This window comes from Linepithema humile, chromosome 1 (assembly GCF_040581485.1).
Source record: "Linepithema humile isolate Giens D197 chromosome 1, Lhum_UNIL_v1.0, whole genome shotgun sequence".
In the NCBI taxonomy this organism is placed as follows: Eukaryota; Metazoa; Arthropoda; class Insecta; order Hymenoptera; family Formicidae; genus Linepithema; species Linepithema humile.
Window position 1 is genome coordinate 35,289,742 of NC_090128.1, and position 15,123 is coordinate 35,304,864.

General features: G+C 42.8%; 1 protein-coding gene across 14 annotated transcripts in view; it reads left to right on the forward strand.

Moving 5' to 3' along the window:
- SoxN (SoxNeuro) overlaps positions 1–15,123 on the forward strand; it is a 278,527-nt gene that overhangs the window by 218,709 nt on the left and 44,695 nt on the right. The gene's annotated exons all lie outside the window — the stretch shown is intronic.

A 15,123-nucleotide genomic window follows, 5' to 3' on the forward strand; every position in this document is an offset into this window, starting at 1 on the left:
GCTTAATTTTTGCCGATAGATATTGTTACACTTCGGTTCTTCATTTATGCATTCGCACAAATGTCAGTAAACAGCAACTGATGCGAATGTGCGGTCTCCTCTTTACGCTAGATATCCGTTGTGTAATTGGAACTTATCGTGTTTTCACAGGAAACGGAATAGGCGTATGCGGTTACATTGGTTTCCGAGCTGCACCTAGTTTGAAGGTGTGTAACTGCGTCCAGCGCAGGTCGTAATCGTAGCGTGATGTGTTTGGAATGATTAGGAGAATTGGCGTTGATCAAAGTAATTTTGTTTATCTGCTTTTTAAATCGCGTACCATATATTTAAAAATCCCGCGGTTGAAAAATTAACAGATTGCGTAACAGATTAGCAAAGTAACAGCATAAGAAATCAGTAGCACCTACTCCTTAGCCTCTCTTGACCTTCTATTCCTTTTTTTTCTCTCTCTCAAACGCGCAAAAAATCTGGCTCTCGTGAGAAGTATCTTTCACTCCGAAGGGGGAAACACGTCGGAGCTAACGATGTTAATGGCGAGTGTGCGGGAGAGCGTGTCCTTCGTAGGACGCTCTTTATGCAAGAAGCACGGGCGCGAGTGTGGGTGCAACGGCGAAGGGGAGCGGCATTGCACCTTACGCGGTTTCTCTCTCCCGGGGAAATTTCAATGCGGAAAATCTCGGCGGTGAGACGGAATAAACTGGAGCGTGCATAACTCGGTTGCCTTTGCCACCGGCTGCTGCTTGCTGCCGCTATAAATTCATAAACTACAAGTTCGCAGCGCGCGCGACGGCGAAGACGGCGGTCCCTTCGTCCTCCTCGTAGCGCCGCCTCGGCGCTGTTCCATCGCCACCCACACGCTTTACCCACCCCGAGGGGACGAAGACGCGGCGGGGCGGGGAACGGGGGAACGGGGGGAGGAGAAACTGTTGGAAAGTTTCCCCGGTTACCTCCGGCGGCAGCCTCCGCCCACGCACCTTCCAGAACCGCCGGCGGCGGGCGAGAGAAACTCGAGTCGGTGCCTCGATAAATTTGCGAGTAGTTAGTTACAGCAAGAAACTCCCCCGGCGGTGGTTTTGACACACGGACACGCGGGGCCGTGTACGCGCGCGAGCGCCAGAACCGCCGTCGCCGAGCGTTCTCGGATATTAAATTCGCTTCTCGGAATACGAGCGAGAAAATCGGCTTTCCGATCGGAGAGAGACTCGCTCTCTCGCAAGCTCGCTCGGGAGCTCCGTGCTTGGAACTCGGCGCGATTGTCGCCGAGCTCCGCGCTCGCGGCGGTTTGTTTTCTAACGAGCTTCCGGCACGGCCGCGATCGATCGCGTAAGTTTCGCAAGTCGCGAACAATTACGCCGCGGTTAGCTTGGGCTTGGCTTGGGCCACATAGATACTTTATATGCGTCTTACGTTCCATTGTGCAGCGCAAATGCCAATTTTTTCGCCAGTGCATCTTTTCGAGTGAGATTTTTTATCTGTGACTCTAATCATTTCTCTATTAATATCGATAAGAATTTCAATTTTCGACAAAACATACTTTATAAATGCTACACTTTTTCTCATACAATTATCAAATTGTATTGCATATTTTGAATTGAAGAAAAGATTGTTTGCGATGTAATAATCAAAACTGTATTTGCGTAATTTTTTATGCAATAATTACTCATGCACCAAGTCAATGTGTTTTTATCGGTGTGTTTATTTCACGCTTCGACAAATGCGTTTTCTTATAAAATTCGTGTCGTCGGCAACTTCTTTGGCATCTGCTACGGGTTTTCGGTCAATTTGTGCTCGCGGTCGAGCATCACCGGTGACGTCGACGGTATCACGTCCGGTAATTCGATATGCGCGCTGGAGAGGTCGTGTTTTCCCGCGGGAGAGTAACGGCTGATGGGTAAGCGAGTAAGTATGCGCGATCAGTATTCCCTTTTCATTCGAAATTACGCGAGGAAGGTGATGCGCGTGAGACGAAAGCCAATACGTGACACGTGGCGCAACGAATTAATTATGCGATCGGAGGCGTAATCGTTGTCGTCGAGTATTTACGGAAGAAGCCTGAATTCGAGGAAAGAAAGACACGATCGTGCCGCACGCGTCGACAAGATGACAGTCCTGTTCTTTTACGACTAGAAAAGTCAGAAAGTATTATAATATATTTATTATTCGTTTATATGATGGATCGTGCGTGTTGAAAAAATATTGCATAAATCAAGCGCTTTTCTCTATCACTAATGTATGAAAAATTCTAAGTTCATGAATTTCAAGAAAAAAAAAAAAAAATTAGATATTCTACACACGCGAGCTTAATAAATTTTATATACTCTGCTATTTACTCGGCAAAAAAGAATTGCAAGTCTTACAGTCTTGAGACTAAGAAATATTGACTCGGACAATGATCCTGAGTTCTCGGGTCTCTGTCTTTCTCCTTATCCCTCTGTTTTTTTTTTCCTTTCGGCGTGTATATTCTTTCGTTTTTCTGCGACGAGTCTTAAACCGCGTGTGTAATTAGCGTGCCCTGGTACAAGGCACACGCGGCACACGTGTGGCATTTTTGCCGCGTTTTACCTTCTGCAATCATCGGTCATGTTCGGCGCATAGTAAATTCCTGTACCGAAACTCGACGATATTCGAAATACGCGTTATTAGCACCTTTCTTAATCGCCTGTGTCTTGTACACACACAGCGTTAGCAATTACACGGAGAAATATCACAAATTGTACGCTTTCGCGACCAATTTTTCTTTCATAAAAAAAAATTTTTTTAATTAAATTTTTTGTTAGGTTTATATTTGTACGTAATGTTAAATTTAGCCTACCGAATTTCACTCTGAAATAATGTTGAATCTGCAGTAGTGGCCGATTGCTTGAGATATTTTTAATGGCCGCTCCCGCGTCCACATCCACGAAATCTCTCTCGCGGCTGCCCGACCGTTTTGCGCCCCGTCGAACGCAAACGTGGGTCGACGTGGCCGTGGCTACCGGATTTCACCCCTGGCTACACACTCTTTTCGAGTCCACGATACTTCTTCCCTCCCTCTTCGCCTTGCCTCTTGAGCGGTCCTGGGCCGCCATTCGATCCGGCCCACGATAGTTCGGGAGAAGGCGCAACTCAGCCGGAATATCTCCGCGTTCGGAAGACGAGCAAGCTGAGCAAAAAAAAGAGAGAAAAAAAGAAAATGAAAAGAACGAAGAGAAAGAGAGAGAGAGAGAGAGAGAGAGAGAGAGAGAGAGAGAAAACATTAGAGAAGACGTAGTAGCATGATTCTTTTTCTATTTTGGTGGACACGTGAGATTTTAGAACATAAGTAGTAATATAACAATATTTGCTTGCCAATATTGTTGTCTTTAAAAGAGGGAAAAAACAAAATTCTATTTGAAAATTCCAGAATTCAAATTAAAAATTGTTTTCTAGACAATTTTTTTATATCTAGATTTAATTTTTTCATGCTTTTAATTAATTTCCTCCAAAAGATAAGTTCGACCATTGTTGATTATTGTTCACGAACACTGAATTTTGAATTATTAGCTGCAATTTTCGTACAAAATCTTATAAGCTTATTTTTTTAAATTTTCAATGCATTTAAATGCTTGTTTCTTGCGTTTTTACATACTTTTGTTGCCGAAAAATGTTTTGAGTTATCGTAGTTATTGTAGATGAATATACAAACATTGATTATATTGAGCATTATCTTGAAGAACCTCTATTCCCTCTCTCGCCTTGCACATTCCACTTGGATAGAGAGGGCTGGAGAGAGGACGAACCTTCCGGAAGGTGGACGCGCGCAGAGGGGTCGCTTATATAGCCTAGATTTGATTTAAATCTCAGATTATTGTGCCAGACACGAGGCTCCGGACCAGAGACGGGCATTCTGTGATTTCCATACAGGAAGCTCTGTAACGAGAAACCACACTTTCTTTCTTTCTCTTTCTCATGTTTGCTCTTTTCTCATCTTCGCGCCGTTCTTTCTACCTTATTTCTCTCCCTCCGCTTTGAACGCTCGAGCTCTCGCTTGATACCGGTGTATGATTACCGATCCTTCGTTACCTAGTATGGAGCTGGTATCGAGGCAGCTTTGTCGCTGAGATGAAACGGTAGAAGCATATTACATCGTCTAGCTGGTGAAGAGAACTGTCCGCGAACATACGTTTACCATTGAGTCGAGGAGAATCGGTAGGCTAGATCATTAAATTGGTAATAACATCTTTCACGACAGAATATGACAGCGTTTAATGAAATATAAATAAATGTTGATAATAAAGCGAGGAATTACTCTTCCAGTTTATTATTAAGATGATTCTTAAATATGTCTGGCAAACATTCTAGCTTTGTCTATCTATCTGTCCATTAATTATAAAAATCTTTCAATCTTTTTCAGAATTGAATTTATTTTCAGCAAAATTATATAATAATTTGTTACGGTAGAACAATAGATCGGAAACATTTATTAGCGACACATGGGGCAGCTAATAATAAAACTGTAGAAATTTATTAGGTACAATAAAAAAATAAAAGATCTGAAAGGAAGACGTACAGCGAAGAAATAAAAAAAAAATTCGAAAGGATCTAACTATCCTGTTGGTCTTGTGCCTAGAAACTGCACCAGGTGTGCTCGTTGAGGAAGCACGAGGGGGAGGGAGATGAGGCCCTTCCACCGCACACCGAGCGAACGGTCCGACGAAGGGGTCGAGAGGGGGCGACCGGTAACGAAGGTAGAACGAGCTACCTGAGAGCTCCTACGTGCAGGAGCAAGGAAAGGACCAAGGTCCTTTTCGGCATTAGTTCGGGCGCCCAACTGTCTGGGAGCCTCTGCCGTACTTTTGATACGCGTCGGCGGCGACACTGATTTTCTCTTTCGGCATCCGTCCAGAGGTAAACTCGTGCATACCTGCCGACCGACAGTGATGCTCAAGCGGTAGTTTTTCGGTTTTCTTCTTTTGTATTTTCCACTTTTCAGTTTTTTGTCACGAAACAACTGTATCATCATGCGAAAAATAGCAATTGTGACAGCGAATCTCCTATGGATTTCTGTTGTACGATGAATGCTACATAATAATCACCACTTGAACTCGTTTCTTATAGGATTACGAAAGCCATTGTATAAGCTTTGGCTTTTGTTGATTTTTGTTCAATATGTAAATATTTAGGGTTTTTACTAGGTGATAATTATGGGTTTCTTCATACAGGCTAGCATTTTATTCCAAGTGCTAAATAAATCAATACTTCGAATTTATATTTTCCAAATAACTGCTGCTAATTATTTTTTTATTTTAATCAGCATTCTCAATGCGCGACGGCGCGTGACGGTGTTTGAATCTTCACATCTAACGCTGGTCAAATATTGAACGTTTTAATACGACTCATAATAGAAGCGATCTCTATGTGATTACACTTCTGTAAATATACCATTATAATATGGCACGCGTAGGCGGCTCATAGTGTGAGCATTGACTGCACAGATTCTAAACAAAATGAAACAGTAAGCTACTTTTTATGTGTTTGAAAATATCATTACTTAGAATTATTTCAACCTGTATAAAATTGAGGACGGTCTGATAATTAAGCCGTCTCGCAATTAAGCTTTCTATGAAAATTGAGTGTCTTCTCAAGTGCGAAGGCTCTATTTTGCCCGAATCGTTTCAGGTTACACATGAGATTACATCTATATATACTCGACCAAATATTGGATATGTTAATAGATTTGCTTATCAGTTCACTAGCCGTGGTTAAAATGTTATAAATATAGGAACCAGAGCGTGGCAACTTAAATTTAATATCATCTCGTGATGTAATCATATGCGGGCGGGTCGTGCGTGGGCACGCGCTACCGCGCGCTGTAAGTTACATACGCGCATATTTAAGCACACATGTAGAGGGACGCCAAGGTGTCGGCAAACATGAGCGAGTACAGATAACCTCCGGGTAAACCTGTAAACTCGGCTACCAGTGTTACGAAACCAAGCAAGGTCTGGGAATCTCCTCTGTTTTCCCTGTTAATATTTGAACAGCGTCGTTTCGTAGCTAACCGACCGTAGCCGACGCGTGACGCGATGAACGGAAAAAAAGTTTGCGAATTTTTCTTACAATAGGTAGAAATATGTTGCTTACATTTTCGTACCGTTAGAAGATACCGCATCTATAATGCAACGTAAACATGACGACGGGGTGCCAGACTGGCGCCGTTTCTATTCATTGAGTCGGATACCTCGTTTTTAAACCTAACTTTGACTTTTAATGATTCACCGAATATCACGATATTTTAGTCCTTTAGTTTAACAGACTTAAATTTATTGCCTTAGTTTGACAGATTTAATTTATTATCTTATTAACCAACAGGTTTTAAGAGAAATTCTAGCAAAAAAAAAAAAAGATAATCGATGTTATAATTAACCAAAAAATATAATAATAGTTAATAATAGTTAGCAAGAGTGATTTTTTATTTATATATAAAGGTAAATTTATTAAATTATTAAATCTTGCATTTGAAAAGTATTGTAAAGTTTTATTTTACTCTAAACTCATCTTCAAGGAAGACGAGAGATCGACAATTTTCTAAGTTTAAGTCGTAAATCTTCTAGACAAAGGCTTTTGTGCGGTAGCGACAAGAAGTGCTCAGCTAAACGAAATTTTTCTTCTTAAAAATAGGTTTCTTCGTCGCAGTTGCCTCAAGATTTTCGTTTTCGGAAAATTTCGAACAAAATTGCTAGTGCGTTTGTTACAATACCAGAAAGTTTCGAATTTAGGTAAATGTCAGCGAAATTTCAAAACTCGTGAAATTCCACGCGTGTTACTTTTTTTTAAGGGAATGAAGATATATCCACGTCTCGCTATTTCTAGTCGGGTTTTGTAAAAAGTGGCAGCAACGCGAGCCACTCGCGCGCGACTCGTATGAATATTCATCTCTAGCGTGGAAATTCGTCACGAAATTTCCACGTCACGCCGTTAAAGCGCCTCGCTTGTATCTGCGAGTATATTTCCTGCCTCTCCCCTCCCCCTCCTTTCTCTCTCTCTCTCATTGGGTATCCCGAAGGGTATATACCGAGTCGGCTTCCACCGCGTCCGCCCCCGTAGGGATTATTTCCTATTAATATGCATTATGGCAGGCATGTCACAAAGCAAGGAGAGAGCCGACCCCGGCACTGTGATGTAAATAAACTTAGGCACCCGGATCTTCCTCCTTGCCTTGGACACGCTTCTTTTGTAATTGTGTCCCGAGTAGCTTTGTCTTTGAGGGTAATACGACTTCGCCACGCCAACTGTCCGGTAAACATTTTTTATCTCCCTTAACTCAGTTTGGTCGCTATCCCCAGTAATTAAGAGGGACAAAGGGCCGATATAACTCTGCAATATCGCGTGAAAAAATTTTTGACTCATATTTTTTTTTCCCCTCGTACGTTTTTCCTTTCTTTACAGCAGGCGAGGATTTTTTTAATTGCCACAATCCCGAGTTCATTCAATCTGGACTATTTTCGACCGGGAATTCCATCTCTTTTCCGCTGGTCCTTTATGACGCGATAAAGTGGTTCTTCTAATAGGTCACTCACGCGGCCGTCGAGCGGGTATCCTCCTTGATGTCTCAATAACCCTTGCCCTTGATGTTACCTCTCATGAGTAACCTGTCGGTTTCGGAACGGGGAATGTGACGGAGGACGCATTTTTCGCGCGGCAACACGCGACGGGGTTTAGCACGGGTATCCTCGAACGGCGCCATCCCGGGCATTTATAAACAAATTCGAGAATCGTATATCACGGTCATTGTCCCCAGCCCTTTCTCAGCTCTCGCTGACGAAGATCGTCGTGCAAGAGAGTTGTATACGGTGAATGACAAAGAGAACAAGAACGAAAGAAAGAGAGAGCGGGAGAGAGAGAGAAAGAGACGTAGAGAGGGAAGAAAAAGGAGAAGCGGCAGGATGCTTGTGTCGATGAGCCCTTTTGAATTGATCGGCATTTGAATAAATTCACCTGCACGCCCTTCGGAAGGAACTGTGTCAAGAGAGTGCATCGAGAATGATCGTTCAAGACACCGGCAAACAAATGAGGATCATTTGTATCGAAATAAAATACTTTCGTAGGAAAATTTACTTTTACAATACAATTACGAACGACCGGTTGCTTAATTACTTAATTGCGTGATTATTTATCTGATTAATTGCGATGCTTGAATAATTACTGCTGGATGTGAATATTAAGACACAACGCTGTCTTTTCGCGAATTGTATCAGCATTCTAAAGCTTCCGCATGTTTTCATTTATGTTTGTCTTGTTCCGAATGCGATGTACCACCAGCGAATTAGGTTCAGCGTTAAATGTGGAATGTGTGAATACGGGCCAATTGATTTGCTTTTCCGTATATATATATATGCTGGATGAATATATTATAGATGCGTCGTCTATCGCATCGGTCGAAATAGCCGCATACCTTATCCTTTATTCGATTTCCAGCGGCGTTGAAATCCTCGCAGAGCGAACACGTAACTGAAATCTCAGCATCCAGACCCCGCTCTTTTTTCTCTTTCTCCCCTCTGTCTCTCTTTCTCTGCCGCGCGCGACAACCGTGATGCCCCGCAACGACTCTCCGGCTCTCTGCGCTCGTTTTCCCTCCCCTTTTCATCCCCTGTCGGCGTCGGAGGGTCTGTAGCCGCAGCTGCACGGCTCCGACCAGGTGTGCACTCTCGCAATGTTGCCGCAAGGGTAAATTTCCCCCTGCCTCCAACCCGCCCGCTTGCCCCCTCCACCCTGCGCGCACCGTTCCTTCTCTTCACGGTTAGGTTTCGTCACCGAACCGTCCTGGATTCGGGCGAAATCGATGCCGGGATTTCGCATCGAAGCGTCGAAAATATTTTCCGCCGCGCACAAAGACGGTCCACGCGCCGCCGCTCAACAACATGGGTTTTTTCCCCAAATAATGTTCTTAGGCTCGCGTTAACAATCGGATAGAAAGCTTTCGAAACACACTTTTGGAAAAGTTGCCGTATCTGCTTGCGTAATATGCACGCGTTTATTTTCTTTTTCTTAATATATTTCTATCCGCTATGTGCAATCCAGTTCCTTCAGATCATTGATTATTTATTTCAATACACATATTACTTTAATATAATAAATCTGATTTAAAAGGATTTCTAAAAAGATTAAAATAATCTAAAACCAAAATGAAAAATCATATTCAAGATAGATATTATCGTACTATGCCATGATTGATAAAACGCCGGCACCAAAGTGTTACGATTAATCAATATTTCAAAGTGACATTTCTAGGGAAGACTAATTAGTATTCTCGCAACTTGATAAGCTATTGTTGGCACATATAAACACAATTCTGTTTGTAAATCTAACAATTCTTTCTATTTCTGATAAAGATTTTTTATGAATTTACCGAATTAGTGCTCGAAATAAGTGTGTATTCTACACATATTGTGAAATACACTGAAATATAATGTAACATAATTATATTTGAAGATGTCTGGTAATTTTGTATACAAATGAATGTAATGTGTTTTGTACAAATGGCTTATTATGTGTTTTTGTAAATAATTTTATGTAATGTAGAAAATTAGCATTTCGTTGACCATACAAAATTACCAGACATCTTTAAATATAATTATGCTATATTATGCCTTAGTTTATACCGCAATATGTGTCAGATACGCGTATTTCGAGCTCTCGGTCGATGAATACACGTGGACGTGGATTTTGGTGCTGCGTGGCGTGATGAAATGTATTTTTATTGCAGGACGTATACACAGTCGACAGATAGGAAATTGCGGAAACCAGAGACCGACGATGTCTCGATAAGAGCGGCGTCGGGCTACGCTCTCATTGCCTCAATTTCCACTTCCACTTCCACTTCCGGTCGCGATCGCTTTTTCCCATCGGCCGAGCCTAAAAAACCAGCGTCACGAACCCGCGCGAGCCCGTGTGCGTCACGCTCGCCTCGCCATTGTCGAGTGAAAAGTGGCGCAATAAAAATGGCCAAAGCGTAAAGCTGCCAAATGGTACGCGCGAATTTTTTTTCAAAAGCGCCCCCGCGGACATTTTGGAAGCATAGATCGCGGTGTGAATAATTGATCGTAACAGGTGGTGATTATGAACCGCCGTAATTATGTTTTTGCAATACCTCGAGATACTATGAAAAGCGACCTGTGTTGCAACTTTGACAGATCTAGAATGCTGCAATGGAGGAGTATAAATAATACTACTGATTAATGAATCTATTGATCGCTTTCGTAAAATCTTTTATAAATGAAAGTAACTTTCTCCCAGTAATTAAAATATCTTTATAAATCCTAAAGAGATAAAATTCCACTGAATTTAACGCCGCGTCGTCGCGCTACCGGAAGTAACATCGAAAACGAATCCGACGCGCGACTGATGGACCCATTGCGGAACGGAGCGAGCGGGGAGCGAAGGAGGATCCATAGATCCATGAATCCGAGACGTCACGACGCTCGGCTGAGCGTGTATCCCACCTGAATACCGGAAGCCGGAGGTTCCCCGTAACGACGAGGGGGAGAGAGAGAGAGAGAGAGAGAGAGAGAGAGAGAGAGAGAGAGAGTGAGAGATAGAGTAAGCCTACCGGAACACCGGAACCGGAAGGGTGCGGAACCTACGTGAGCGAGTGACGTGCCGGACGGTGCGAAGCCGGACTCGTGCTGATTTCATCCGCTGATGAGACCATGCTGGCTCGTTAACTTAACCAATGTTGTTATTGAGTGTCTGCATTCGTCAAAATACGCTATCCTCGCTTTACTGGATTTCGGACAATGCATAATTAAAAAAAAAAAATATTCTATCATGTTATAAAAATTCGATAAAAAAATGTTGAATCTAAAAATATCGGATGCGTAATAAGATCGCATTAATAATAACAGCTAGCAATATTATAAAATTGACCTAAGCGTCCTAGGCTTAATTTATCATCAATGTGAGAAGCGATATCTCACGAGCACATCTAAAGGTAATATATTTTATATTGCAATTTTTCTCTCATTCGCCTTGACACATAAACACGTATATTCGAGTTATATCGCTTACAAATGATCCGCCAGGCACGAAGGTGATCCGTTCGCCGGACGAATTCAGAGGCACGCGAGCTTGTTTTGACATACAAACGTCTCTTTTTGCCGCGCCGGCCAAGGTGAACCTTGCGGATCGCTCGTCAAAGGGTTGCTTTGTGCCGTCCGCGAACGATGACTAATGAGTCAGGGTGGTTTAAACAAAACGTCGGCGTATCGGCGTGCCGGTCCCGGACGAAAATTGCTCAGCAACCTACCGCATTGCACGACCAGTGCGCCTAAACAAGAGGCCGCCATTAGGCCAAATGACTCGAGGCAGCTAGCCACTCGTGATTAAAAGGGCGATTTGTTACGCGGATACCGACGCCTAGCACCGCGGCGACGTGAGCCGGCCCGGTCAAGTTTGACCCCGCCTTCGTTCGCGCTCGCCGGCGCAACTCGCGTTTCGAGGCCGTTTCGTCTTCGCACCTTTCTTTCCTCCTTTTCTTTTTATTGCCCGACGTGCGCAACGAACTCGGGCGAGCGCGCGATAACTTGGATATTTCATTTCGGCGACGGCGCGTTCCGCGAAATTCACCTCGCAATGTGCTCGGTAGCAGTTTCGAGTTTGTACGGCCGCATCGATTGCGGCGTTCCTTTGATTTTGTTAACGCAGCTTCTTACTGCAACTAAATATTGTGAGTTAATGTAGAGAGAACAAATCGACTGGATGTTCAGCGAATAACAATTAAATTTGAGATTTGCACCCGCCCGAAGAGAGTATTTTATATTATTTTTACATTAAGAGTGTTTTGTTTTAAATTATTCAAAGAAATTAAGTTCAACGTGCGATTATAATGTTACGACCAAGTCCGATGCATATCCGAGGTTCGTCGACAGGACTCTTCTGTCGAGGGGTTAACGAGGGAGCTACGCGCCATTACAATTACAATCGTCATAAATATTTAAATAATGCTCGTTCACCCTGATTTATGCGTAACGCGCCGGTCGGGACGAGAAATCGCATCGAATGTCCCTCCCTACGTCGGCATGGGAATTTCGACGGGGGCAGGTGGAGCATAATTAAAGTCGCGCACGGCGTTCCCTTTTTATGGGAAATCCATGGACGAAGCACCTGCCAAAACGGCCGATCGTGTGGGACGCACACGTGAACGACGTGATTTCGCTTTGGCATTTAATAAACCGCCGGGGTTATGGGAACCCGGTCACGGGTGGAACAGCCACTCCCGTTAAGTACAGTGATTACGCGACGGGGGACACGGTATTTGCGCAGTGCTCTGCCAAGTCTTACATCTGTACAAATTTCTTGTACGCAAGTGATTGTTGATTATAGATCACATCCAGTGACACGCGTTCATTGAGTTTATTCGATAAATTGCATTGAGTCAAATTGCCGTTATGTTGTATTAATATAATAATTATCTTACAACTAAAAATAGTATTAAAATATATTTCATAATTTTGTCATTTCGCAAAAAGTCAAGTTAAAATAACTAATTGATGAACTATTAATCTTAGTGCGAGGAATGTTATGAATAATTACGGGCGATATTGTACAAAACAGATATTTTCTATCTAAGAAAGTTTTTTTTCGCGTGAAGATAGCAAACGTTCAGTTTTCGTTTTCCAATCTACAGGTTTTCTAAGACAAGCAGCAGGGGAGAAAACGAGTTTGGTTTGTCGGTTAGAAAACGTGTTGAGGGGGTGATATTTTCAGAAGTAAAAATTCCTTTTCACATGACAAATGATGCTGAAACGCAGTGGATGACTGCGGCACTTTGTAATATCAGTTACCTTAGTTTACCTAAAATTTATATTTCCTTTTCTTTTATTCATCTATTTCCAAGTAACTTTCTAGAAACACCTTTTTTTTTTTTATTTTTATTAACTTTGACAAATAGTGTTTTTGTAAGAAAATGGACTCTCCTGAAATTAATTGGAAAACCATTTTTTAAGGGACAATTTATTATATGGTAGTCGTTGGGGAAAATTTATAACAGTGTCCCAAAAATATTTACGAAAGGTATGATGGTACTATTGGAAAAAAAAAGGTAAATTTAAAGTAAAAGGTAAATTTATGAAGGTGATTTTATTTGAAAAATATCTGCAGATTAACGTTTAGGGAAAATTAGAAAGATCTAGGTTTTTTGTATTTTTAATGCATCGAATATGTGTAATGTTCTCGTTATACTTTTGAAATCGGATGCATATGTCACACCTTGTGATCACGCCCAAAAATAGATCGAAAGCCATGCCTGTGCCTATTAATTCGAATGCCTGCCGCTAAGTTACGCTCTACTTGAGAAAGGAATGTGCGATCGTCATTCAGTACAATCTGTCATCGCGACGATTACCGTGTACAGACTCGCAGCTTTTTCAATCACGATGAAATGATTTTAATCAATTCCTGATCGCGCGCGTGTTCAACTGCCAAAATAAAATATTAATATTTTATTTATGATTTTTCTCTTACAAATAGACAGATTAATCGGTGAAATACAACAATAAAAATATTCAGTAAAATACAAAATGTTTGCAATGATACACGAATCATAAAATATTTGTACAAAATGAATTATTAAAATATATGCAGTGTTGTGAATGAAATAATTACGTATCGACGCTGGTCTTGAATCGAATCGCGTCGCATTGCGATCCAATTGTCGTGTAAATTTCATGTTCGTATGAAGCTACCGCGGCAATTCTCTCGGATTACGAGAGCCGAGAGCCGAGAGCGTTGTCTCCGCGTTGCGTTACAAATTTCTACGAATGCAAATGCATCGCGATACTCAGCGCCTTTTCACATTCTGTAGCGCAATGCAATACGCGAAACAGTTCCAGTATTATTCATTATTGAATTTATCGTCGTCGGTAATCGTTTTTATTGATATCCCGACCTGGCGCATGACAATTCACGCGCAACAATTCCTCTATTAGTCGTATTTACGTCGTATTATTGCATACCGAAATTTTCATGGCAAATATCTTCGCGTGGGTGCGGCTCTCGCTCGAAATTGAAACAGCGTTTCTGTTTGCATGTTCCGATAAAAGAAACGATCTCATTCTCTCGCGTTCTCGTTCACGTTCGTCCAAACAGTCTATTCGCGCGTAGACTTTTCCGTTCTTCGTCCGCCGATATCCGGGCAAACAACCGACGCGAGGGCGAATCTGCTCGTTCCGGCGACATATTGCGTCGAACCAAAAATCACATTCCTACCGCGTGCGACCCCTCGCAATTATATAACGTCGGCGGACACCACGGCGAATTCACATTCCCATACAGGCGCGCGCGCACACAGGCACGACGAGTGTGTGGAGTGGTGTGCGGCGGCGGCGGCGGCGGGGACTCACGCAACCGGCACGCATGAATGCTTAATGCCTGCGGACAGTGATTTCCACCCTCGACGAGAAAGCGCGCTTCCTACCTCCCGCTTTCGACTCGCTCGCTCCGTCCACCCTTTCTGCCGGGCAGATGGGGTTCTCACGACCCCACCACGCGCACTCACCTATTGCCGACGATGTCGCTCGTAATCGGTGCGCGATAATGCCCGCTGTCACAACACGCAAACACACGCCCGCGGTGTGTCCCGATTAAGAAATCAAAGGATTAAGCGTGACTCTTCTGGATAACGTTCCGTTTCATCAAGAGATATTATTCGACGTGTATACGGTGTAACGTGTATAGCAGATTCCGGCGGGTCTTTTGTGTAACTTATTAAAGCGTTCCAACCGTGACAAGAGACCTCATAACGTGATTATAAAGCGATTATGGCGATAAATGTCTGCTGGTCCATTTGATATACCGCGGCAGATTCTTAAATCATATTATACATATTGCGGTAACGGAATGTCAAAGGCCTCCTCCGATTGTAATTAAAATACGTATCCGATATTTCACATTATTTAATATTACTTTACCTATCCGCTTTCTATTCACCTCCGATAACAATTATGCTACGTCACGTATAAAAATCCGACGTATTCTCCCGGCTGTCAGCGGCACCGACGATAACTCGATAAAGTCGATACGAAAGCGTCCTCGTCGAAAAGGGCGCCCAATAAATCCCGACGGCCAACGGATAATGTATCGATGCCGCGCAACCGCGATGCACGCAGA